The sequence below is a fragment of the Haliotis asinina genome, chromosome 5 (assembly GCF_037392515.1).
Source record: "Haliotis asinina isolate JCU_RB_2024 chromosome 5, JCU_Hal_asi_v2, whole genome shotgun sequence".
Classification (NCBI taxonomy): domain Eukaryota; kingdom Metazoa; phylum Mollusca; class Gastropoda; order Lepetellida; family Haliotidae; genus Haliotis; species Haliotis asinina.
In genome coordinates this window covers 61,368,745-61,374,744 of record NC_090284.1, presented here as the reverse complement: position 1 = coordinate 61,374,744, position 6,000 = coordinate 61,368,745, and positions in this window count along the sequence as shown.

Below are 6,000 nucleotides of genomic sequence, written 5' to 3'. Positions count from 1 at the left end.
ACACTACATGCGTAAATGATGTCAACACACCATAGGGACATGGAAATAGAACAACTGCCGTAACAGGTGACTTTGGGATGGAATGTCGTGTAGCGGATGTTATAGGGACCTAACTCATGATGTCATGATGGTGATTCGTATAATTATTTTCAGGCAACTATCTTCAAGCTGAAGTATTGTTTATTGCGTACTCAACAAAAGGTATAATGAGTGAGTTTAGTTTTACGCCTTACTCTGCAATAATCGAGTCTGTACCAGGCAATCCAATGATCAACAGCATGAGCAGCTTAGAACCGATGACATGTGTCGACCAAGTCAGCGAACCTAACCACCCGATCCTGTTAGTCGCCTCTTATGACAAGCATGGGTCACTGAAGACCAATAGTCTAACCAGGACCTTCACGGGTCACTTGCCTATATAATATAGAAACATGCTTGTCAATCGTATGTCCAGAAAGAGCATAGAATTTAATGACTAAACAATTACAATGCATCTCATAGAGAGTCCAGGCCTGTAGACACTTGATTTCAATCCTGTCTCTTCCATCAGGGACTCAAACTGCAATAGATATATATATAGTTAATTGATTTGGCAGCACTGTCCGGAATGTTGGTTATTAACAGCTCTTGAAATCTCTCAAATGTTCAAACATACAAACTTTACGATGAAAGGTTTGTGATCTACACCATACAATATTCCACGATAAAATATGTTCAGTTCATTCGTTTAACCAATAATTTTGTTGATTTATTTACATAAATGAAAGATATGGACAAAAGAAGTCCTCCGACTGTGATATTGGGAGGTAGGTTAACCTAAGGTGTACACCGAAGACTTGTATGCGCGCCACTTATGTTCGATGTTTGAATGACTGGCGTCCCCCTCTGTGATGTTGCTGGAATATTGCTGAAAACGGCGCACAATCATACTCACTCACTGACTGTGATGTTGTATCTTACATGATTCTTGTCTGCGTTGTTCACCACAATATACATACTGTAATAGATTCTAAATAAATATAGTAAAGGTGTGTGAAACATAATAGAAAAATTATCAATCATAAGAGTCATCTATATTCGTTACATCACAGTCTATCCGCAAATGTCCATCCATGTGTTTAACATTAAAGTAAATATTCAGACAACACCACCACGGTGACCTGTGAACAGTAAGTAGGCTACGTTAAATGAGTGACTGTTTATATACTGGACGTCCGTTTTTGTATCGAAGCCAAATATAATTTTTCTCTGGTATTTTCCTGTATTCGGTGACAGAAATGCATTGTTTTAAGACAGAGAGGACAACATGGAAGCTGCTGTATGTCCGATATTTGTACCTGCAAAAGGACATATACGACAAAATGTTATGGATGTCAACTTCTTTATTGTTTTCACAACGTTTCTGGGCTATTCCTTGCCCCTTCGTCAGGTGAAAATGACAGTCGTTTCGATTTTCTATATTTATTGCCGACAATCATTCAAGGCAAGCTGCTGCCCCTTGTCTCTGCTGCATTTGTCAGATATTTTAGCAGTCTTGTTACCGTCCGAATTATCAAACGACACAAAGGACAACATCCATTCCTGGGAACGCTATGTTGGCACCAAGTTGTCAATGGTCGTAGAATACATTTGCCGTTTGTCAAAATGTCGTCTCAGTGACTAAGTCTAATTATACTACCCACCAAAGGTTAAGACTCACTTAAAGCATTCACTATACGCTATGCACAGCTGTGCGGCTACATCGAAAGTGAATTATTCCACTAACTTAAGAATTTGCCAATTTCCGTTGCGTTTCGCCATTTATTGAACTCAAGACAATAAAACGTGGGTGTACCATGTTAGAAATATTTTATATACCTCTGGATTTGGTTTCGTTTGGGACAGTCAAGGTGTTGGTTTTAAAGATGCATTACTTCATAATTTTAAACTAAAGATAAACAGTTGTAATATTCAGTCAGTAATGTCAGAAATCAACGAGTATTCTACTTTGCATCTGTATTCAAGAATTAAAACTTCATTCTGTTTGGAAAGTCACATTTTTCATATAACATCTAAAGAGGCAAGACGCGCATAAGAAGTAGACGTGATGGTATTACGCGACAGCATCGTTTCTGTAAGCTGTGTAAATCTAATAACATCGAAAATGAATTTCATTAGCTTTGTAAATGTCCATTATATAATAAAATATATATAGTAAAACACATTTCACAAATATTCGTCTGTACATCAATGAAGAAATCTTTATCAGTATCTTACAGAACAGCAGTTTAAACAAGCTAATGTCCATTTCAAATTTCATAAAAGAAGCTCTTATATTGCGTAATTCCTCATTATGAAATTGTCACCTTTATATTACTTAATGCAACTTTATGAAAATGTCATTTATTGTTATCTCTCTGTACGTGGACTAAAGGCCTTTCTACTGAATTTGACTGACTGACTGACTGACTGACTGACTGACTGACTGACTCACTGATTGATTGATTGATTGACAATAATCTTTTCAACGTTAAGAATTTGTTTTACATCAGGCCTTTCTACTGAATTTGACTGACTGACTGACTGACTGACTGACTGACTGACTGACTGATTGATTGATTGATTGACAATAATCTTTTCAACGTTAAGAATTTGTTTTACATCAGTTCATGTGTGAACAGCAATTTTGAACAGAATCGAATATTTTGCAAAAAAATTTGCTTAGATCAGTTGATTGAATAAGGTGGCTGGCCGTGTTATTAAAACTATCTAGAAGCTGGGTAATGATCAGCAGTGGAGATATTTATTGGCATCATTTACCTCGTCACATTGTTAATAAGTTGCATCTACATTGTTGCCATTAAAACAAAATTATACAAAAAGGCTACAAGATCAACTTTCCATTCTTCATCATCTCCTTGTGTTATTTGTCTACAAGGGTGTGACAACAGCATTTGTGTCAGTGTAAATTTCACCATATGAATGAAAGTCTTGTGTCTACATTGACGTAAACAGATTGACATATACATTTATATATCAACTGACAATCAGTTAATTAGATTAAGGGGTCCCGACCTATTAGTCGCCTGTTACAACAAGCATGGGTTACAGAAGATCACTTCTAATCCGGAACTTGACGGGTCGAGTCCGAGTAAGAAATGCTCACTAACCGCAAGAAGCTTCAAATATTGTGTGGCCAGCATTTGTCAAATCTGAGTACACACGCCGCTGAAGGTTATCCGCCAGGGCAGTGTCCTGAGTGTCTGTAACTGCCCGTTCGTTATCCCTGAACAGTCGAGGCCTTCCCGGCATCTGAAACGTGCCGTCATGGCTAAATTCGGTGTAGTTTTCTTCCATCGATAAATAGAGTACTTACGTACCAATCGTTTTATGAAAAGGAGGTGAGATGACGCATGTATGTGTAAAGTTGACTTGTGATAATGCCTTTGTCTACCTGAAATTGGAGAAGACCGCTGTGTATCTGGAATAGAATGGAGAAGATCGTTGTGCATCTGAAACAGAGTTAATACTAACGGTGTGTATCTGAAATAATTTAGAATTTAGTAATGTCGTATCTGTATCTGAAATAGATTTGATAATGATGTTGTCTATCTGAAATAGATTTGATAATGCCGTTGTGTATCTGAAATAGATTTTACAATGTTGTGTATCTGAAACAGATTTGATAATGGTATTGTGTATTTCAAATAGATTTGGTAATGTTGTGTGTGTGAATTAGGTTTGACAATGTTGTGTATCTGAAATAGATTTGATAATGATGTTGTGTATCTGAAATAGATTTGATAATGATGTTGTGTATCTGAAATAGATTTGATAACGAAATAGGCCTAAGAATGCCAATGTGTATGTGAAATAGGCTTGTGCATGCTAACTTAACGTTAAATTAGTGACGTATCTATGTAGAATGGTGTGAGATTATCGTTGTGACGTGACGTTACTCTTGACGTCCGATAACCCTTGTTTATATGAAAGGGCATGAAACTACTGTTATTTAATTGGACATTGTCATTGTGAGTATGAATGAGACGAAGAGTGTTAACTGTTTCTTCATTTCAAAACAGGGCGTATATGTTGCACAAATTACCCATGCAAGACGATAACACAAAGAGGTGATATACGTGGTATGCGTCAAGCGGCGAGGGTAAACAGAACGTTTCAGTGAAACATGACCACGACCCACCGAAAACTGCATCTTATGTACATGTTACTTGAAACATAATAGAAACAAAACATTAAGTGAATAATTCATATTACTCAGTTATTTTCTAATAACTGTTATAAACATGCAAAGAAAAACAGCAGAGATTAATATCTGTTCTAAAACGCGACAAAACCCTTTCAATTGGAAAGTTCTGCAAGACTGTTAGAGCATGAATCATTATTACTATTTATTAATTAACAGTATATGTAAAATATATGTTCACGTGACTTTACTAACAGTGTTCGGGAAGCTACTTAAATTAAAAATATTAACAACGTCAATGGAGGAGGCCAGAAATGCAGATAAATTCTCCAGGCTGCGTCATGACTAGATTCAAATCGATAATTTGATATAGTAAACTTGACCCTGTCACCAGTAAGCTTTTACACAAAACTGAGTAAAGAGGCCGTGAGCAGTACGCAATTCTGGTAGAACTGCAGCACTGATTAAACAAAAAATATCACCAGCAATGACATTTTTGAAAAGTAGTGCAGTGAAAATTTTACGGCTAAAGCTAGAAAATGCTACCAGCAGCTTTCTACTAATATTTGGCGAATTGTACTACTCCCTTAGTGGTTCCTGTGAATACTCTCATGTACATGATATAATAAAGACAGACATTTTACCATCCAGGAAGCAAGCTCAGGGTGCCATGTTAATGCCAGAACAGCGAATTTACGCGACTACTTTGAAAACGACGATACTCGATTTAGTCCGGTGGGAGAAGATATTACTTACCTAACATTTAAAAAAAGAAGGGTATGTTGAATTTACAAGAATGACAGAATGCAAATGATAAAGCCTGGGATGAAACAGATATGATAAAAAGAAATTAAGGACAGTCTGTCCCATTTCTCTGGAAATGTTTCATCTGTGTGACTAGTGTTATGCTCAAAAAATGGAATATTCCCTATATTTTGAATGATTGTGTTGGTGATGATATCACACCAGTTCGAAGTTCTCAGTATGTTTCTATGTATAGTAGAGGTCGTGCTGTTAAAAGTCTTTTCTACTTTCTCAACACAGCTGCCACATCACTAGCGTTGTATCCAGATTGGCCGGGGAGCTAAAAAGCAACATAAACCTGACACATGTATCTTGAACTGTGTTCAGACCCACAGATTAGTATCACATTTACATACATAGTACTTTGTAATGTTACAAAATGTCAAATGTAACGCTTACTGGTCCGTGAAAGTTCAGCACTTTTTACTCTACACTCCCAGCATGTCATCAATCAAAAGTGTTTAAATGCCATTGAGAATGTCAATTTTCTCAGATTCTCACTGTCACAATACACCCCACGTGAAAGTATCCATCAATATTCCGGTTATATGACGCCAGCTATGACGAAAACATGTTACGATCTCATTTGTGTCGAGAAATATTGGTTGTTGCAACTGGCTATTCGTCAAGAAAAGCGCCACTCAATATATTGTTAGGACATCTTTTCAAAATCATTGAAAACGGAAGAAATATTTAACACCTATCAAGACTGAACAAAGGTTAGGCAGTATTGTCACAATGTAGAAATACTTATCGGCGACAGAATATGGACACATCTGAAAAGATTAAGCGACTTATCCTGACAACCACATGTTGTGTTCGAGGCATGGTTATACTATAGCAAATATTTTTCAGATGCAATATTCCATGGAATATTGAAAGAGGTGGCTGTGTGCACCTGGTTCAATGATACCATGTAACTGTACTAAACTGACCGTTTTGACTCGTTGTTTACTAACTAGGTGGCGAGACAGAAAGGCAGTACGCATGACAGTCTAGTGCTCAAGAAGAAG